At 43.6% G+C, this 20088-nt stretch overlaps 1 protein-coding gene across 1 annotated transcript in view; it reads left to right on the plus strand.

The window, feature by feature from the left end:
• The window catches only part of OSBPL10 (oxysterol binding protein like 10), a 246816-nt gene that overhangs the window by 164475 nt on the left and 62253 nt on the right, over positions 1–20088 (plus strand). The window lies entirely within an intron of this gene.

A 20088-nucleotide genomic window follows, 5' to 3' on the forward strand; every position in this document is an offset into this window, starting at 1 on the left:
TGCCACCACATAGAGGAACTGTGGGCTGTTGGAACTCCCAGGTGGGTGGGGTTGTGGCCGTGATGAGTGTCCTAGATAGGCTTAATGCCTCTGCTCAGGTATGGTTTTATAATGGCTCCTTTTTCACCTGCCATGACTGTCCTGAGTAACAATTTGCCTAACCTGCTGCCTGAGATGAAGCCAAGCTCAACTTTTACTTCAGGCATATTCATTCCGTTCTTTTTATTTGGGGTCAGGTGTGTGCTTTTGTTTGGCTTTTGTTTCCTCTTGTGGGACGAATTCAGTCCCTCAACCCATTCCAGAAATGGAATCAGAGCTAAGGAAACTTATGAGAGGCTATTCCTCCTTTCAGATGAATCTGCTGAACACTGGGAAGTAAGAGAGGTTTCTATGTTTCTCTTTATTTATGTTCTTCTTTATGCCTCTGTCGTTTTTCTTGTTTGGGTGTATGCCATGTCTCCCCTCTAGAATGAAACAAAGGACAGGAACCGTGCGTTGGTTTTCCTTAGTAACTCCCCCGTTACCTAGTAAGAGAAGCAGTGTGGCTTAATGGAAAGAGCCCGGGCTTTGGAGTCAGAGTTCATGGGTTCAAATCCCGGCTCTGCCACTTGGCAGCTGTGTGACTTTGGGCAAATCACTTAACTTCTCTGTGCCTCAGTTCCCTCATCTGTAAAGTGTCGATTAAGACTGTGAGCCCCCCGTGGGACAACCTGATCACCTTGTAACCTCCCCAGCGCTTAGAACAGTGCTTTGCACATAGTAAGTACTTAATAAATGCCATTATTATTATTATTATTATTGCTTTGCCTAAAGTGAACCCAAGGTAAATGTAGTTTGTTAACTCTCATGAAATCGTAGTACTCAGTGTTTAGTGAGTGCTCCCTGGGGGCAATGCAGTGTACTAAGCGTCTGGGCAGTACTAAACAAAAAAGGGACACATTTCCAGCCCATGAAGAACTTGTATTTTATTGGGAGAGAAAGACATAAAATATTTGCAGATAGAGAAATTAAAATCAATAATTTTTTGAATGGTATTTGTTAAGCACTTACTATGTACTAGCACTGTACTAAGTACGGGGGTAGATATAAAATATTCAAGTTGGACATAGTCCATATCGCACTTGGGGCTCACAGTCTTAATCCCCATTTTACGGATGAAATAACCGAGGTACAGTGAGATGAAATGACTTGCCCAAGGTCACACAGCAGAAAAGGGGGAGACAGAGAACAAAACATATTAATAAAATAAAATAAATAGAATAAATATGTACAAATAAAATAAATAGAGTAATAAATACCTACAAACATATATACATATATACAGGTGCTGTGGGGAGGGGAAGGAGGTAAGGCGGGGGAGGAGGGGGAGAGGAAGGAGGGGGCTCAGTCTGTTATTAAGTGCACTGAATGTGAGACTTTTATTCTTTGGAGAATTGAATTGACTTGAACTTGAAAGTGTAATGCTTTTCCATAATCAAATGTGTTAATGTTTTGTTTTTAATCCCTGAGTAAAGAACTTGAATTTAAATCCTGTCAGAAGTCCTGTCAGGGTGTGCCCTTGCATTGAATATTTAAAATGTTTTCTTGTGGACAAAGAGGAGGGTGAACTGAATGGAAGAAAGTAGAGGAAGATGATTGTATAATAATAGAAATCCCATCCTATCATAGAGAACTCTCATATTGGGATAGTGACTTTTGTTAGAAAATCATGTAATTTAATTTTCTGATAAGCAAACTTCAATTCCTGCAGGGAAAACGTTCTTTAAGAAGAGTATATGGGAAACTGTTTTTCAAAACTGCTTCCACAAGAAAATTAGTCCTGCGCCAGATTAAATTGTAAATTGTTGCACTGAACCTTCGCCTTTTTTACTAGCACATAAACCTGTTAAGAATGATTATTTTAGGAATCTTCTGGTCTCGAGTGTGAACCATGGCCACTATTAGTCATTCAAACTGTGGTAATGTCCTCTTAGTCCTCACCCCTGCGCTATGCCCATAAAGTGCCTCGGTGTATTTTGATTGAAAGGATGGCTGGAGGGGAAACCATTTTAAAGAGAAGATAATTAATGTGCTATGTTGTTTGATCCCTCTCACCTCCACTTGTCCATTACCTCCTTTGACAGTGAAATGCAAACAAGGAGAACTTTAACCCACTGTAAACTGGCTGTGGGCTTGTTAGTATATCTGTGATAAGGGCTCACTGGCCCTCAATAGTCTGACCAAGGAAGTGATGAATTGCTGCTTGGGTTTCATGACTCTGCTGGGTTCTGCCACTGTCTGCTGTGTGACCGTGGGCAGGTCATTTAGCTTCTCTGGGCCACGGTTACCTCGTCTGTAAAATGGCAATTTAGTAAGCTTGTCCTCTTGACTGTAAGCTTGTCATGGGCAAGGAATGTGTTTAGGGTTGTATTCTCCCAAGCACTTAGTACAGTGCTCTGCACACAGTAAGTGTTCAGTAAATATGAATGAATGAATGTGGGACATGGACTGGGTCCAACTTGATTAGCTTGAATCTACCCCAGGGCTTAGTACAGTTCCTGGCATATAGTAAGCTCTTCACAAGTACCTTAGAAAAGGAAGGAAAATTTGTAGCAGTTCAAATTAGCTGCAAGCTAGATCATCATCATCATCAATCGTATTTATTGAGCGCTTACTGTGTGCAGAGCACTGTACTAAGCGCTTGGGAAGTACAAGTTGGCAACATATAGAGACAGTCCCTACCCAACGATAGCTCGGGACACAGATCAACCTTCACGTCACAGCTGTAAGATACCTAGCTTTCCCTCTCTGACTAATCCTGTTATCAAAGCATTTAAGGAATGATGTAAAGGAATTGTGTTTGTGTTTCCTTATGGTAAATGCCGGACTAGATTTCCCACATTGGCTGTCCTCTTCATTAGTACAGTGCTTAGTACAGTGCTCTGCACACAGTAAGAGCTCAATAAATACGATTGAATGAATTAGTATTTCTATTGTACTTAAGTGCTTACTTTGTGTAAAGCACTGTTTTAAGAGCCGGGGAAGATACAAGTTAATTAGATTGGGCATATTCCCCGTCTCATGTGGGGCTCACAGACTAAGTAGGAGAGAGGACAAGTATTTAATCCCAATTTTTACAGGTGAGGAAACTGAGGCACCAAAAAGTTAAGTGTCTTGCCCATGGTCACACAGCAGTCAAGTGACAGAGCTGGGATTAGAACCCAGGTCCTCTAACTCTCAGGCCTGTGCTCTTTCCAGTAGGCCAGCCACTCCTCTCTTCTCTACCCAACCTTGCTGAAGCGCCTTTTTCTCACCTTTTTATCATTGCTCCGAGGAGAAGCAATCTCTCAAATGGCATGCTGTTTCTTTTGCATAGCAGCTAATGGAAGATTTGGAAGAAATATTGGTTGCTGACATAGTGGAATAAGGTTCTTATCCACTAGGTAAATCCAGTGGACTGTGCAAAACAGAGAGGTGACACATTCCTTGCCTATGAGGAGCTTCCTCTCCAACTGCGGAGACAGACATAAAAATAGTTACAAATAATTAAAGTAACGGAGTTTACAGTAAGTAATTGAATGTAGAATTGGGTTACATACACAGAATTGCTCAGGATGGGTATAAATAAGTGCTGGAGATGGCTGGTGGGTTTGTACAAGTTGGAGTCCATTTAGTTCTGCTTGAGAGGAGTGAAGAGATTAAGGTGGAGGTAGTGGGTATAGGGAGCACATCTGTAAGGTGGGGAAAGCCTTGAGGATGACCATTGGGAGTTTTTATTTCTTTCAGAGTTTCTTTTGGATGTGGAGGTGAATGGGCAGCCATTGGAGGTTCTTGAGGAGTGGACTGAACATTTTGGTTGATAAATGTTTCGTGCAGCAGAGTGAAGTATGGATTGGAGTTGGGGAGAGGCAGGAGGCCGGGAGGTCAGCGAGGAGGCAGAGGCTGTAGTCAAGGCAGGATAGAATAAGTGATTGGATCAGCATGGTAGCAGTTTGGATGGAGAAGAAAGGGCAGATTTTAGCAATGTTGTGAAGGTAAAACTGACAGGATTTGGGGACAGATTGAATGTGTGGGAGGAATGAGAGAGATGAGTTGAGGACAATGCTGAGGTTACGGGCTTGAGAGGTAGGGAGGATAGTGGTGTAGTCTTCAGTGATGGGAAAGACACGGGGGGAACAGGGCTTGGGTGGGAAGATAGGTTCAGTCCTGGACATGTTTAATTTGAGGTATCTGCGGGACACCCAAGTCAATATGTTTGAAGGCAGGGGGAAATGTGAGATTGCAAGGATGGAGAGAGGTCAGGACTGGAGATGTAGATGTAGGACTCATCTGCAAAGAGATGGTAACTGAAGCCATGGGAGAGAATGAGTTCTCCAAGGGGTGTAGACAGAGAACGGAAGGGGACCTAGAACCGAGCCCTGAAGGATACCGACTGTCAGAGTGTGGTAGGAAGTGGAGGAGCCAGCAAAAGAAACTGAGAAGGAGTGGTCAGAGAGATAGGAGGAGAACCAAGAAAGTATTGAGACACAGTGAGGAGTTGAGGATGACACCGAAGTTGCGAGTTTCTGAGACGGGGAGGATGGTGGAGTTAGCCCTTTCCTCTCCATCCAAACTGCTACCTTGCTGGTTCAATCTCTCATCCTATCCCGACTGGATTACTGCATCAGCCTCCTCTCTGATCTCCCATCCTCCTGTCTCTCCCAACTTGTCTATACTTGATGCTGCTGCCCGGATCATCTTTGTGCAGAAATGCTCTGGGCATTGTTGCTCCCCTCCTCAAAAATCTCCAGTGGCTGCCAGTCAACCTACGCATCAAGCCAAAACTCCTCACTCTCTGCTTCAAGGCTGTCCATCACCTCGCCCCCTCCTACCTCACCTCCCTTCTCTCCTTCAGCCCAGCCCGCGCCCTCCGCTCCTCTGCCGCTAACCTCCTCACTGTACCTTGTTCTCGCCTGTCCCGCCGTCGACCCCCAGCCCACGCCCTCCCCCTGGCCTGGAATGCCCTCCCTCCACACATCCGCCAAGCTAGCTCTCTTCCTCCCTTCAAAGCCCTACTGAGAGCTCACCTCCTCCGGGAGGCCTTCCCAGACTGAGCCCCCTTTTTCCTCTCCTCCTCCCCATCCCCCTGGCCCTACCTCCTTTCCCTCCCCACAGCACCTGTATCTATGTTTATGTTTACAGATTTATTACTCTATTTTACTTGTACATATTTACTATTCTATTTATTTTGTTAATGATGTCCTTATAGCTTTACTTCTATTTATTCTGATGACTTGACACCTGTCCACATGCTTTGTTTTGTTGTCTGTCTCACCCTTCTAGACTGTGAGCCCGTTGTTGGATAGGGACCATCTCTATATGTTGCCAAATTGTACTTCCCAAGCACTTAGTACAGTGCTCTGCACACAGTAAGCACTCAGTAAATATGATTGAATGAATGCAAAACTTAGGAGGAGTACTTTGGACAGCTGCCCCACTTCTCCTGTTTTAGAGGCGTGGTTGCATTTTCCACATCAGGTTGTTCAGTCCATTAGTTTCTCCCCTACAAATAGCAGATCCATCTAGGCAATAGAGGAGATCTGTTTTCCAGGTGATTCAGTATACTTGGGTGACCTAATTTCTAACATCAGTGACCTTAAGTAGCTCTTCCAAGGGGATGATTAGGAAAGCTGCAATTAACACTGCAATCTCTGCCACCCATGACCATCATCACCGCACAGTACCATCATGCACATTCAACATTCATTCAATCATATTTATTGAGCGCTTACTGTGTGCAGAGCACTGTACTAAGCGCTTGGGAAGTACAAGTCAGCAACATATAGAGACGGACCCTACCCAAAAGCAGGCTCACATCACCATGCCACCATCATCATTCACTGCCATCACCACGTTCCACCATCACTATAACTACCACACCATCGCCACCACAAAACACTCCCAGAAAAGGTCATTTTAAGGGAAATGAAATTCTGTTGCCTATTGACAGGAAGCAGATCCATAACTAGAGGTCACCGTTGGCAGGTGGCGAGTCTGGGAAAAGGGCCAGACCCTTCCTGCCAATAGGGTGACTATCTCACCCCGCTGTGGGCTGCACTGCAGAGGACAGAGTAGAAAGAAGGGAGTTGGAATCTGACAGTGAACCTGCCACAGAGGTTCTTCACATGGTAATGTATTTGGTTAATCACTGGTATTCATTGAACACCAACTGAGTGCAGTGCTCTGTACTTAAACTCTTGGGAAGTACAAAATAGGGAAGTGAAACATTCCCTGCCCTCATCGAGCTTATATTCTAACGTTGGCAAACTCTCTACCTTTGGGACTGAAAAATTGATGCATGATTGATGACCTCTTCCTCACTGCACTCATGACAAGATTGTGTTTGGCTGGGCTTTTGCGAATCTCCTTTTAGACTGTGAGCCCACTGTTGGGTAGGGACTGTCTCTATATGTTGCCAATTTGTACTTCCCAAGCGCTTAGTACAGTGCTCTGCACATAGTAAGCGCTCAATAAATACGATTGATGATGAATCTCCTTAAGCAGCACATGACACTGATTGATTCCGTTTCATACCGTGATCTTCCCGAAGCTCCTGTTTCAGGAGAGCTACTTCCTTCTTGATTACCACATGCCAATATTGTCTTCCCGGATAGGAACTATGACTTGAACCATTTACATGACTGTTTTCCAGCACTTAGCCCAGTGCTCAGTTCCCAATGTGTGCTTAATAAATACTGTAATCAATCCCATTGTTTGAGGTGTACTTCCCCGGGTCTTTCCCTGGGTCTATTAATTTTATTTTGTTAGTATGTTTGGTTTTGTTCTCTGTCTCCCCCTTTTAGACGGTGAGCCCACTGTTGGGGTGGGACTGTCTCTATATGTTGCCAACTTGTACTTCCCAAGCGCTTAGTACAGTGCTCTGCACACAGTAAGCGCTCGATAAATACGATTGATTGATTGGTTGATTTAAAGTGTTCTGCTTGTGACCACTCATTTTAATTGCGTAAGTGGCCCTATTTGTGTTTCTTCAACTCTTTTTCTGTGTGACCACCCATTTTAATTATGTAAATGGTCCTATTTGTGTTTCTTCAGCTCTTTTTCTGTGTCCAGTCTGGTGCAGGTAGATTGCTGTCAATACTGTTTGATGGTGGACTGGCCACTTACAAAAAAATCCTTGATCCCTATCTTGTAGCGTGGTCTAGTGGAAAGAGCTCAGGTCTGGGAATCAGGAAACCTGGGTTCTAGTCCTGGCTCCATCATTGGCCTGCTGGGTGACCTAGGGCAAGTCACTTCACTTCTCTGTACTTCAGTTTCCTCATCCATTGTCCTTCTCTCAGAAACTGTGAGCCCAGTGTGTGACAGGGACTGCCCTGTATTAAAAACACAAATAACGATATTGTATTTATATTTATTTGTATTGTATTTATTGTATTTGTACTCTGTCCAGTGCTTGACACATAGTAAGTACTTAATAATAACCGTCATTATTGTTATTTAGATGTGTGGCTCATAGGTATTACCATTGAGGCTGGATATCTGGCTTCTGGAGTAGGTCTTGGGCTCCCAACTAGAAAGTTGGCCATTACCACAGCTTTATATAAATTGAGTGGGTATGAGGTCTGTTGCCTGTTTAGTACTACACTCCGTCATACTCTCCCCTAGGATATGTCCATCATTTACTTCTCCGTCTTAATTTCTGGTATCCTGAAAAACTTGGAGAAACCATAATGTTGTGTCCCCATTTGCTCATCAGATGAAACCAGGTACTGTTTATGGAGTCAAGGACTCAGGAAAATAATGGAAGACGTCATCCTATATATTCGATCCATTCATCCATGTACAGTTAATTCTAATTCTTTTCATTTGGAGAGGTTTGCCAGAGCAGGTTTTCTAGTGAGGTGACATTTATTTGCCAGAGATGATCTTTCCAATAAGGTGACATTTTTCAGCGTCAGTGCATTAAGGCTATGCAAATCAAGGTGAGATTGAGTTGAACATTGTGTGTAGTTTGTGAGTTCCTTACTAAATTGAGGTGCCAGGAAGGCCTTAGCAGTTTAGCTTACAATTTATTCTTGTGGGATAACATTCAATGATATATTTTCATGGTGTTTTCATATGCTGTAATTATCTTACCTTCCATTTTTAATAGCTTCTGTAAGTCTTGGGAATGGCACCTCTTCCCTGACCTGTGTTTATCTTTTAAATATTTGGCAAATAAAGTTGGCTCAGCCTTGAGCCTTTTCCTGAGGCAGACACCGGTCTACTTAGAGAGCTCTGCTATGATTATAGGGCTGACAATAGAGTAAGAATACCCTCATCTGGCATTTGAAGAGTCTCCAAGTATTTTAAAGCATTTTCTGGGTGTTTTGTTTATTTTACTTTTTTTCCTGGTGAAAGGGAGTCATGGATGTCAAGGTTATCTCTTAAGTTTTGTTTGTTTGGGCAATTTCACTCAGTAAAGAAGAAAAGTGCAGTGTGACGGTATTTATGTCTAGCTTGCAAATTGTCGTCCCCCCCAACCCACCCGATTTTTGCCAGCTTGCCCTCCCCTATGGGAAATGCTTTAGCAGTAAAATCAATTAAGGTACCTTTCTCGTTTGGCTTATAAAAATCAATACTTGCCTTGGATGGCCATTTCAGGCTGATTTATAAGATGGCCACAGTGACTGAATTTCCTCAAGATGGAGAAAAAAATACCCAAATCATAATGAAGATTCTCTGACGAGGCCCATCTTGAGAATGTTGACTGTGGAATAGGATCGACCCCTTTTCATTCAAGCATCCCACACCTATCCTTAGGTGCCAAGTTTGGGATTGTCATGAAGACAGTCCACACTGGATCCACTGCCAGACACAGCCCAGAAGCTCGCTTTCCTGGCTGGCAACATGTATTTCCATATTTTCCAGGCTCCCTGCCTTTGCCGTCCCAGCCTCTTCTCTTCTTACCATCCTCCAGGCAGTAGCCGGAGTCCCAGTGGGAGAGTGTTGGGAAGTGGGGACGAAGAGGGAAACCATACTTTTAACACCTCTCTCCCCCTGCCCCCAGCCAAGAATGGGAGAGGTCAGACTACATATGAAGCTGGTGCCGTCTGATAATATTTCTACTGTTTTTTGGGAGAGTTTTTTGGTATTTGTTAAGTGCTTATTATGTGTCAAGCATCGTTCAAACTCCAGGGTAGGTACAAGGCAATTAGGTTGGACACAGTCCCTTGTCCCTCATGGGGTTCACAGTCTAAGGAAGAGGGAGAATGGGTATTGAATCCCCATTTTGCAGTTGAGGAATCTGAGGCACAGAGAAGTTGAGTGACTTGCCCAAGGCCACACAGCAAGCATTTGAAGCAGCATTCATTCAGTCGTATTTATTGAGCGCTTACTGTGTACAGAGCACTGTACTAAGCGCTTGGGAAGTACAAGCTTGGCAACGTATAGAGACGGTCCCTACCCGACAGCGGGCTCACAGTCTAGAAGGGGGAGACAGACAACAAAACAAAACATATTAACAAAATAAATAGAATAAATATGTACAAGTAAAATAAATAAAGTAACAAATATGTACAAACATATATACATATATTCAGGTGCTGTGGCGAGGGGAAGGAGGTAAGGTGGGGGGATGGGGAGAGGAAAGAGGGAGCTCAGTCTGGGAAGGCCTCCCGGAGGAGGTGAGCTCTTATGAGCACGGGCTTGGGAGTCAGAGGACTGGGTTCTACTTCCAGCTGCGCCACTTGTCTGCTGTGTGACCTTGGGCAAGTCACTTAACTTCTGGGCCTCAGCTCCCTCAACTGTAAAAATGGAGATTAAGACTGGGAGCCCAACATGGGACAACCTGAATACCTTGTGTCTACCCCAGCACTTAGAACAGTGCTTGGCACATAGTAAGCACTTAACAAATACCATTATTAATTCATTAATTTGGCAGAATTAGGATTAGAACATAGTAAGTGCTTAACCAATACCATTATTAATTAGTTAATTTGGCAGAACTAGGATTAGAACCCAGCTCCTCCGACTCCCAGGATGGTGCCCTTTCTACTAGGCCAGGCTGCTTTTCTTCACTGTCTAAGTTACTCCTCTTTCAGTCCTTGAAGGCAGGGATCCTGTCTTCTAAACCTATAGTGTATTTCCAATCACTTAATAGAACACTCTGTGCACAATAAATACTCTAGACTGATAGATTTTCCCAGCAGTGGAAAAAATGGTATTGCAGTGATAGCTGTAGTGTTGATCAGAACAAGGCTTCCTCTCTCCCGTGGGCTTTATGGTCCAGTTACTGAATTCTGCTTCTGTGGAGACCTAATCTAAATTGAAAAATCATAATCCATTCTTAGCAAACAAAATTGAAAGATCCATCTCTCCCGGGCCACAGCAGCAGCTGTCCACTGTGCAAGATAACAGGCCAAAATGGGCCCAAGGAGGACAGCCTCTGTGGATTCATGTGTAGCTGGTCCTCCCCAGGCTGGGAGCAGAATTGGATTCACTGTTTCAAAATGAATGCTGGTGCCAAATTCAGAATAAACACTCAAAATGGTAGGCAAAAGCACTTTCTCCCTCTCTGGACAGTGTAACATGAAAATATACTGTACTATTTTCCCTATTTGTGATCTCCCCCAGTGGATTGTAAACTCCCTGTGGGCAAAAATCACATCTGCCTATTGTACTGGATTGATTTTCTCAGGTGCTTAGTACAGTGCTCTAGCCAAACTAGCTCTCTTCCCCCCACTTCAAAGCCCTACTGAGAGCTCACCTCCTCCAGGAGGCCTTCCCAGACTGAGCCCCCCTTTTCCTCTGCTCCTCCTCCCCTCCCCATCACCCCTACTCCCTCTGCTCTACTCCCTTCCCTGCCCCGCAGCACTTGTGTACATTTGTACATATTATTATTCAATTTATTTTAATAATGATGTGTATATATCTATAATTCTATTTATCTATTTTGATGCCTGTCTGTCCTTTTTTGTTTTGTTGTCTGTCTCCCCCTTCTAGACTGTGAGCCTGTTGTTGGGTAGGGATTGTCTCTTCTGTTGCCAAATTGTACTTTCCAAGCACTTAGTACAGTGCTCTGCACACAGTAAGCACTCAATAAATACGACTGAATGAATGAATGCTCTGTTAATAATAATAATAATAATAATAATAATAATAATGACATTTATTAAGTGCTTACTATGTGCAAAGCACTGTTCTAAGTGCTGGGGGGATACAAGGTGATCAGGTTGTCCCACATGGGGCTCACACTCTTAATCCCCATTTTATCAATCAATCAATCAATCATATTTATTGAGCGCTTATTGTGTGCAGAGCACTGTACTAAGCACTTGGGAAGTACACGTTGGCAACATATAGAGACAGTCCCTACCCAACAGTGGGCTCACAGTCTAAAAGGGGGACAGAGAACAAAACCAAACATACTAACAAAATAAAATAAATAGAATAGAAATGTACAAGTAAAATAAATAAATAAATAGTGTAATAAATATGTACAAACATATATATACAGGTGCTGTGGGGAAGGGAAGGAGGTAAGATGAGGGGGATGGAGAGGGGGACGAGGGGGAGAGGAAGGTAGGGGCTCAGTCTGGGAAGGCCTCCTGGAGGAGGTGAGCTCTCAGTAGGACCTCATTTTACAGATGAGGTAACTGAGGCACAGAGAAATTAAGTGACTTGCCCACAGTCGCACAGCTGACAAGTGGTGGAGCCGGGATTAGAACCCATGACTTCTGACTCCCAAGCCCGTGCTCTTTCCACTAAGCCACGTTACCGTTCACCGTAAGCAGTCAATAAATACAACTGTTTGGTTGGTGGATCAATTCCTAGTTATTATAACATGTAGAAAATTTTAGCTTATCCATGGTTTTCACTGAACACTTACTGTGCTCTTGAGCACATATAAAAGTGTAACTTCATTGTTTGCTGGATTCTCCGACTGCAGCACGTACCAAGGTATCTAACTTCTCTCACCACTGGCCGGATCCTGGCCAGTGTCCTTCTGGCCTGGCTACTGAACCAAATTGTTATGGCCTGCACGTCCTCAGGCTTTGTGGCATAGTGGACATGATCTTTTCAATCAATCAATCAATCAATCATATTTATTGAGCGCTTACTATGTGCAGAGCACTGTACTAAGCGCTTGGGAAGTACAAATTGGCAACGTATAGAAGCGTAGAGGTTCAGGAAGCAACACCAGGACTTCCCCCTCTAGACTGTAAGCTCACTGTGGGCAAGGAATAATAATAATAATAATGATGGCATTTATTAAGCACTTACTATGTGCAAAGCACTGTTCTAAGTGCTGGGGAGGTTACAAGGTGATCATGTTGTCCCACAGGGGGTTCACAGTCTTAATCCCCATTTTACAGATGGGGGAACTGAGGCCCAGAGTCGTCCCCCTCTCCATCCCCCCATCTTACCTCCTTCCCTTCCCCACAGCACCTGTATATATGTATATATGGTTGTACATACTTATTACTCTATTTATTTATTTATTTATTTTACTTGTACATATCTATCCTATTTATTTTATTTTATTGGTATGTTTGGTTTTGTTCTCTGTCTCCCCCATTTAGACTGTGAGCCCACTGTTGGGTAGGGACTGTCTCTATGTGTTGCCAATTTGTACTTCCCAAGTGCTTAGTACAGTGCTCTGCACATAGTAAGCGCTCAATAAATACGATTGATGATGATGATGATGAAGTGACTTGCCCAAAGTCACTCAGCTGACAATGGGTGGAGCTGGGATTTGAACCCATGACTTCTGACTCCAAAGCCCGTGCTCTTTCCACCGAGCCACGCTGCTTCTCTGTGTATGTTACATGGTTATAGTGTACTCTCCCAAGCGCTTAGTACAGTGCTCTGCAAACAGAAAGTGCTCAATAAATACAATTGACTGACTATAGGTAGTTTTCAAATTGTAATAATAATGATGGTATTTGTTAAGCACTTACTGTGTGCGAAGCACTGTTCTAAGCGCTGAGGGGGATACAAGGTGATCAGGTTGTCCCATGTCGGGCTCACAGTCTCCATCCCCATTTTACAGATGAGGTAACTGAGGCACAGAGAAGTTAAGTGACTTGCCCAAAGTCATGCAGCGGACAAGTGGTGGAGCAGGGATTAGAACCCATGACCTCTGACTCCCAAGTCCGGGCTCTTTCTACTGAGCCACGCTTCTTCTCTCGCTTAGTACAGTGCTCTCCAAACAGTGAGTGCTCAGTAAATATGATTGATTGATGTCTGGTAGTTTTCATAGGGCTCGTAAAATCATTTGGCATCATCAGCGCATCCAAACACTGGAAACGGCCATGGAAATCTAGCTGCCCTCAGAAATTCATTAAGATTTGGAGGCTTAGAAATGAAAAAGTGGAGGAAAAATAGTCATTAGTCCCAGGACCTTTTGTGCTCTCGGCTCGCCTGGCTTGGACTCCAGGACTTGGCCTGGAAATGATTGTCCTTGAGCCAGTTGGAAGATGATGGGAACAGAAATAGGAGACAGAGAAAACAATAGGTTATTCAAAGTATCTGTTTTGCATACATTTTTTTTGACGGTTGTGAAATACATGTTAAGAATTGTGTGTGCTTTAGCTTTTTGAAACTCTGAGACCGTGATAATTTAATCCTTTTTTCCCTTCAACTCAGTGATGTAGAAGTGATTTCATGTGCCACAGAAGGGGTGTGTGAGGTTTTATTTGTGTGTGTATGTGTGTGGGTTGTACATGAGTATGGTGAATTTCCTATCAGGTTTGCTTCTGTGATTCTTCAACATTATTAAAGGGCAGTTCATTTCCCTTTTACTATTCTTACCAGGAAGCTGTCTGGCATTCAGATTAAAGTTCTGCAGACGCAGTGAATCTAATAATTGTCAACACTGTTCTCCTATTGTTGTAGCCCTGCCTGTATATCTTTCGAAAGTACTCTGTCATTTGGTTTAAAAGGATAACCCTGAAGGCCACAGTCTCATTTATTAAATCTAGTCAGGTTGTTGATGCCGGATGAATCCTCAAATGAGACCTTAACTCTGGAAGAGGCCATAGGTGTGAATTTTGATTGCGAGGGTGAAAGAGGGATCGGGAACTTTAGGACAGATGATAACCTGGAGAGGACAGGCTTCAGGGAGGTAATCGATCAGTGCTTACTGTGTGCAGAGAACTGTACTAAGTGCGTGGGAGAGTACAGTATAACAGGGTTGGTAGACACTTTCCTGCCCTCAATAAATAAGCCAGAAAGCTGCCATTTTGGGTCTTTTCGGCCTTAATTAGAAAGTCAGAGAGCTGTCTCAGAGCTGGGTTGAGCAAGTCCGGGAACCCGGCTCAGAAAGCTGTCAGGTCCATTGCCACCTTTGTGCCTGCCCCACTTCTCCCACCCTGTCCCTTTCCCACTGTTGGGTGGGCATCTAGGGCAGGGCAACTTTAAGAAAAGGGAGGGGAGGAAGTGAGAACCAACAGAAGACTTTTTGGCTAATAGCAGAGAGCACTGGATGAACTAATTTGTTCCAACCTGTGACTTGAAGTAGAATAAACCCTTAGTTAATTAACTTTGCAATAGCAAGGATAAAAGCAGTGTGGCCTAGTAAAAACAGCATGGCCCTGTGAATCAGACAACCTGAGATCTAATCCCTGCTCCGTCACTTGACTGCTCTGTGACCTTGGGAAGTCACTTAACTCCCCAGTGCCTCAGTTTCCTCATGTGTGACATTGGGATTAAATCCTACTCCCTCCTGTCTAGACTCTGAGCCCAAGGAGGGACAGGAACTGGATCCAAACTGATAAAGTCTATCTACCCTAGAACTCAGAAGAGTGCTTGACACACCGGAAGCACTTAAATACCATAGTATTATCAACTAAGCTGTTTGGATGATAAAGAGCACATCAATATTTACTTTTTTATTGATTTACTCCAAAATGCTGATCAGACCTGCCTGGTCATCCACTTAAAATTTACCTTAAAATCTTTTTGAAATGTAGTGCTGTTTATTGAAATTTGTGTGGCACAAAGCAATCCAAATTCCACTCTGGGTAATTCAGAAAAGTAGTAACGGTTCTAAGCGGTGTGCTAGAAACAAAGTAATCAGACTATTAGACTCTGTAACTCAAAATTACCCTTAAATATTTAGCTGAATAAAACAAGTGGAAGAGAAGAGGGTTTGATTAGCCCTACTGCACTTTTAAGGGCCTCATTTGGTAGTGATTTAATCAGCAGATGGTAGTCCTCCTAAATATAAACATAATTGAACAAATCTTCAGATGAGCTTACATAGCTCACCTATAAACACAAAATTTTAATATGCTTCTTTTACCAAATTTGCAATTAGTAGAGTTATAATTTTTTTTGGCGGGGGGGGAGGTAAACTCTATTTTTGAAATGTAGGCTTCTGTAGTTTTTGAAGGCTTTAAAGTGTGGGCATTGCTCTCTAAGGATTCCTGTAATCCAAAACCCATTTTGATCTCATTCCATCAGAAGAGCTTTGAGCTTATCTTTTGGCTGATTGCACCTGCACTCAAAGGGCATATCAGCATTTGCCCTAGGCTGGAAGTGGTACCTTAATGCAGCTGCAATCATGCACTGCTATTTATTGAGTTCTTATTGTGTGCAGAGCACTGTACTAAGTGCTTCGGAATATACACTGCAGATTGAGTTGGTAGATGGACACTCTGTCCATAAGGAGTTTAGAGTCCCGGATAGCCTCCCTCATAACCTTGCTATGCTTGTCTACCAATTCTGTTATAATGTTATATTGTACTCTTCCAAGCCTTAGTACACTGCTCTGCTCACAGTAAGCGCTCGATAAATACCATTTATTTTAGGAGATGTAAACGTCCCCCTCTAGACTGTAAGCTCATTGTGGGCAGGGAATGTATCTGTTAAAATACAGTGTTTTGCACACAGTAAGCTCTCAATAAATATGATTGAATGAAAGAATGAATATTGCACTCTCTCAAGCACTGAGTGCAGCACTCTGCACACAGTAAGTGCTCAATAAAGATGATTGAAGTAATTCCAGGCTTCCTAGATTCAATTTGAATGGGCGATAAGTCTACTCAGCCTAGTGGATTGGGTAGACCCCGCTTTTGTGTGTGTGTGTTTAAGTTTTTTGAAACTCTGCGGGCTTGATCATTTAATCCTTTCTCCCCTTTGACTCAGTGATGGAGAAGTGATTTATCTAGGACACAGCAGTGCTGCATCCGTGCTCGTGGTGATGGACCCATTCCGTCAGGGAGATCTGGTTTGGCTGTTAGATGTCACCTTGTAGAGCTGAGTGCTGGGACTGAACATGGATAATACCCAGACCAATTGAGAGGAAGAGTCACTGCTCGTGACCCTGGTCACCCTAGCAGAAATGTGTCATTCTTAGTTTGGTAAACTGGCCATTGGTGTTGACCCAACTGTATCACAAAGAATATTGCCCCTTCTGCCACTGCTGTTGTTCATGATCATAGTATTTCAAGAGGAAATCTCCATGAGAAACAATGTGGCCTAGTGGAAAGCTCATGGGCCTGAGTGTCGGAGCTGCTGGGTCGAATCCTAGCTCCATTTTTCTGCTGTGTGATCTGGGGCAAATCACTTAACTACTCTGTGCTTCAGTTTCTTCAACTGTAAAATGGGGATTAAGACTAGGAGCCCTACGTGGGACCTGGATTGTGTCCAAGCTGATTGTCTTGTCTTTACCATAGCACTTATTAAATACTATATCTGACAAAGAATAAGTGCCTAACAAAAACCAATGTTGTCCTCTCCCAAGCACTTAGTACAGTGCACAGTAAGCGCTCATTAAATATGATTTTCCTGCCTGACGGTCCTCCTTCCCCTCCCCAATCTCCATCTTCCCCTGTGCCCGTACCCACCCAGGCACACTTGCGTGCACACGCTCCTCCTGTCCAGAGCCCGTCCCGCTCCCCCTTCTAGACTGTGAGCCAGCTGTTGGGTAGGGACCGTCTCTAGATGTTGCCAACTTGGACTTCCCAAGTGCTTAGTACAGTGCTCTGCACACAGTAATCACTCAATAAATACGATTGAATGAATGAATGAATAAAAAACTTTGTTGCTCCCGACTTTTTTTTTTCTTATTTGATGAATGGGATTTACAAGATCAGAGAGATGATAGGTGATTTCTGATAAAGTGAAACATGAATTTTTTAAGCTAGTAGAACTATTTGATGTTCTGGAGTGTTTTCTGGGTCTCTCATCTTAGCCTGGTTGGCAGCATTAGGATTTTTTAGGATCAGCTAGACAGTACTGACGTCAGAACAGCAATCCAAGTCTGTGTGTGCAGCTTATGTATAGTATTACATGGAGAGGACTGGCTTTTGTGCCGATGGGATAATAGTGTGTTTTTGATGCACTCTTCGTTTTCCATTAGCATTGGCTAAATCCTTTTTGGCTGCCATAGAGTAGCAAATGCTTAAATTAATCTCTAGATTGAGGTGCTTTGGGTTAGTCCTTTGTACAAATAGATGACCAAAAATTGGCATATTCATCATTCAGTCATATTTATTGAGCGCTTACTGTGTGCAGAGCAGTGTACTAAGCGCTTGGGAAGTGCAAGTTTGCAACGTATAGAGATGGTCCGTACTCAACATCGGGTTCACAGTCTAGAAGGGGGAGACAGACAACAAAACAAAACGTATATACCAAATGAAATAAATAGAATAAATATGTACAAGTAAAATAGAGTAATAAATATGTGCAAACATATATACAGGTGCTGTGGGGAGGGGAAGGAGGTAAGGTGGGGGGTATGGGGAAGGGGAAGAGGGGGAGAGGAAGGAGGGGGCTCAGTTGGGAAGGCCTCCTGGAGGAGGTGAGCTTTCAGTAGGGCTTTGAAGGGAGGAAGAGAGCTAGCTTGGCAGATGTGCGGAGGGAGGGCATTCCAGGCCAGGGGGAGGACGTGGGCTGGGGGTCGACAGTGGGACAAGCGAGAACGAGGCACAGTGAGGAGATTAGCGGCAGAGGAGCGGAGGGTGCGGGCTGGGCTGGAGAAGGAGAGAAGGGAGGTGAAGTAGGAGGGGGTGAGGTGATGGACAGCCTTGAAGCCCAGGGTGAGGAGTTTTTGCCTGATGCGTAGGTTGATTGGTAGCCACTGGAGATTTTTGAGGAGGGGAGTAACATGCCTCTTTGGGAATTTCTGTGGAAGGGACACAAAGAAGTAAATGAAAAATTGTGACTAAACATAAAATGACATGACAGGCTGCCTTTGCTTCATTGATTAGAAGAAAATTGTACTAAGTCAATCTTGATTTCACAGCTTTCTGAAATAGTTTTAAGTGTTAACAAATGAAACTCCTAATAGATCTGTCCACTCAGATGTTCCATGCGGAAATAAATTTGTTTTCAATTATTGCTTTGCAGGTTGTTTCTCCCAAGAGTTCTATATAAGAGAACATTTTTGCATGAGAAAAAGCTGTTTGATTTCCAAAGAGAAATTTGGAGTAACATCTAAATTTCAATAACAAATGTGAAATTGGAGTGGAATAACTCACTTGTTGTAAATAATACACTGATCTGATGGTATCCCCAACCCCTAAATGAAATTAATTTAGTAATTAGGCACTTGGTTTTGTAGCAACTGTTGATGCAAAGCAAAAATATAATTCTGGTTTTCAGTTTCTAGTAGAGAAGCAGTGTGGTTCAGTGGATAGAGCCCGGGCCTAGGAGTCAGAAGGACCTAGGTTCTAATCCCGGCTCTGCCACCTGTCTGCTGTGTGACCTTGGACAAGTCACTTAACTTCTCTGGGCCTCAGTTACCTTATCTGTAAAATGGGGATTAAGAGGGTGAGCCCAGGTGGGATAGGCACCGTGTCCAACTTGATTAACTTGTATCTACCCCAGCAACTTAAAACAGTGCATGGCACATAGTAAGCGCGTAACAAGTACCATAGTTATTATTATTCATTATTATTATCATTATTGCTGTTGGCTTGCATTTAGTGCAGGTAGGTAGATTCCTTTGAAATTTGAGACTTTGCCAGTGGTAAATGTGTTAGTATGTGTTAGTATGAAGTAAACCTGGTGGGATTAGAGTGGGTTTTATTCTGAGGAGCTTTGTCCACCATTCCCATGGATGTACCTCTTGCCAACTCTCTCAACTTTTCTCCCTCAGGCCCTTTCAGTGGTCTACTCATTCATTCATTCATTCATTCAATCGTATTTATTGAGTGCTTACTGTGTGCAGAACACTGTACTAAGCGCTTGGGAAGTACAAGTCGGCAACATATAGAGACGGTCCCTACCCAACAGCGGGCTCACAGTCTAGAAGGGGTAGAGAGACAACGAAACAAAACATGTAGACGGGTCAAAATCGTCAGAACAAATGGCATTATAGCTATATGCACATCGTTAACAAAATAAATAGAATAGTAAATATGTTCAAGTAAAATAAATAGAGTAATAAATCTACAAATATGTACAAGTGCTGTGGGGAGGGGAAGGAGGTAGGGCGGTGGGGGGAATGGGGACGAGGAGAGGAAAAAGGGGGCTCAGTCTGGGAAGGCCTCCTGGAGGAGGTGAGCTCTCGGTAGGGCTTTGAAGGGAGGAAGAGTGCTAGCTTGGTGGATGTGTGGAGGGAAGGCATTCCAGGCCAGGGGAGGGACATGGGCCGGGGGTCGATGGCGGGACAGGAGAGAACGAGGCCCAGTGAGGAGGTTAGTGGCAGAGGAGCGGAGGGTGCGGGCTGAGCTGGAGAAGGAGAGAAGGGAGGTGAGGTAGGAGGGGGCGGGTGATGGAGAGTACTCCTTTCAGCTGATCAACTGTATATAAACAGTGAATGGGGCCTCCTATTTTTATCTCTTCGGTTAGGGAAGATGGTTTTTATTTCTTGTTCTGTGGGTGTTAACGTGCAAGTGCTCAAGTGCCATTGGTGGTTTGATTTTATTTATTTATATTTATCAAATGAGCACAACAGTTATCTTTCCCATGGTCTTTCACACTTCCACTACTGCCCTTACTTCCATAGAGGTGCATCCCTCCTGTCTCATTCCAACTTGAGCATTTCTGACCCCTTCTCCCCACCTCATAACATCCCAAGGAAACAAAAACGGAAGAGTCTTAGGGCCTGAGATCCTATAGACTAGGACCCAAGAGGTGTTAGCTCATTAAATAAAACTGTGATAGCATCATTCATTCATT

The sequence above is a fragment of the Tachyglossus aculeatus genome, chromosome 2 (assembly GCF_015852505.1).
Source record: "Tachyglossus aculeatus isolate mTacAcu1 chromosome 2, mTacAcu1.pri, whole genome shotgun sequence".
NCBI classification, from domain to species: Eukaryota; Metazoa; Chordata; class Mammalia; order Monotremata; family Tachyglossidae; genus Tachyglossus; species Tachyglossus aculeatus.